Below are 1,678 nucleotides of genomic sequence, written 5' to 3'. Positions count from 1 at the left end.
TCTCTCTCTCTCTCTCTCTCTCTCTCTCTCTCTCTCTCTCTGTCTCTTTTTCTTCTCTGGCTCTGTCTCTCTCTGTCTGTCTGTCTCTGTCTCTCTGTGTCTGTTTGTCTTTCTGTCTCTCTCTTTCTCTGTATGTCTCTGTCTCTCTGTCTCTGTCTCTCTCTCTCTCTTGCTCGCTCGCTCTGTATCTCTGTCTCTGCTTCCCTCTCTCTCTTTCTCAGGTTTCTCTGAGACACCTGGTTGTATCTCTCCCCTAGGATACATCACAAATGCTTACAAGTGAGGTTAGGTTTTTGAAAGCAACAGCTTTCTTTTCTGTCACAAACCTTCTCCAGGTAGAAAATGCAGAGCATTCTGGTCTATGAAAGGTGCTTTCCCCTGAACTGAGCTCTTGAGGCTGTGGTGATAGCAGACTGGGGGAACGGGTGTGGTAGCATGGAGCCATGGACACTTGCCCCAAAGGTAGAAACAGTCCAATGTCTATCAACTCATAAATGGCTGAAGAAGAAGTGGTATCTATTGTGGGGGAACCACTCAGAGTGTCCAAAGCACAAGGGCATTCAAGGACAGCTGTGGATGTGACACCGCTTGTCTAGCACAGGCTCACAGTGGCATACAGTTATGTAACCATGACACAGCACAGGTAAACACACGTGCACAGGTCATGGCACTATGTAAGAATGTAAATATGTGACAACAGCCTGTATGAGCATGATGCCACCAAGCCCAGGCAGCCCCCTGGCACTCTTACTCTTCTGCTCTCTCCATGCTGCCTGCTGCTGTTGCTGAGGTCTTGCTGTGTTCTTAGCCTTGACTTCACCTGCTAACATCTAGAAAATATAGGTCAGGTATTCATCCAGGAAAAGGAATAAAGTGCCAGTGAGTGCCAGGACAGGGGTAAACCTTAGAACCGTTCTGCAAAGTGAAAGAAAATGCTTACAAAACTCTTATATTCCACCTAAGTGTAACATTCGGAGGAGGCAAGTCTACGGATACTGAAAGTACTTTGGTGGCTGCCCAGGGCTGAGAGGTGAGGCAGGTGATAAGGCAGAAGATTTCTTTCTGGGGTGATGAAAACATTCTAAAACTGATTCCAGGGATGACTACAAAGCCCCTTGAATATGCTAAACGTATTGAATTATAAGGTATGTGAATTATATTTAAATAAATGATATTTTAAAAAATTTGGGGATGCAATTTCTGATCTCCTTGTTCTATTAAGTTGCACATTTCATCAATATTACTGCTGTTTCAGTTAAAATTTCTGATAACTGGCCATTCTTCCAAGAACATATTTTTTTCATATATTTCTCATGGCAAGAGGGCCACTAGCTCTCTTGTTAGGTTCATGAGAGAAAGGAAAGTGTGACCATCTCATCTCGTTCCTAAAGAACTTACTCTGAATGTTCAAGAGAAAACTTGAATCTGGTAAATTGTTGTGACTTTGCTAATACCCATGGAGCAATGAATCATGTGGTTGGAAGAGATCCTAGACATCCAGCACAGGGGTGGCATGTGTATTCAGTGGACTCTGGAGCTGTGCAGACAACGTCAGGACACAAATGGAGCAGTGATAACTGGGGCAGGAGGGGCCACTTCTTCAGTCAGTGTAGCCCCAAGGCCATCTGATGAGTACCTTGAGCTTCAGCAGGTTTTATTCAAAGAATGCAGCAGTTCA

Source organism: Octodon degus, unplaced genomic scaffold (genome assembly GCF_000260255.1).
Source record: "Octodon degus isolate 3935 unplaced genomic scaffold, OctDeg1.0 scaffold00240, whole genome shotgun sequence".
NCBI classification, from domain to species: domain Eukaryota; kingdom Metazoa; phylum Chordata; class Mammalia; order Rodentia; family Octodontidae; genus Octodon; species Octodon degus.
Note: the sequence above shows the minus strand (reverse complement) of the source record.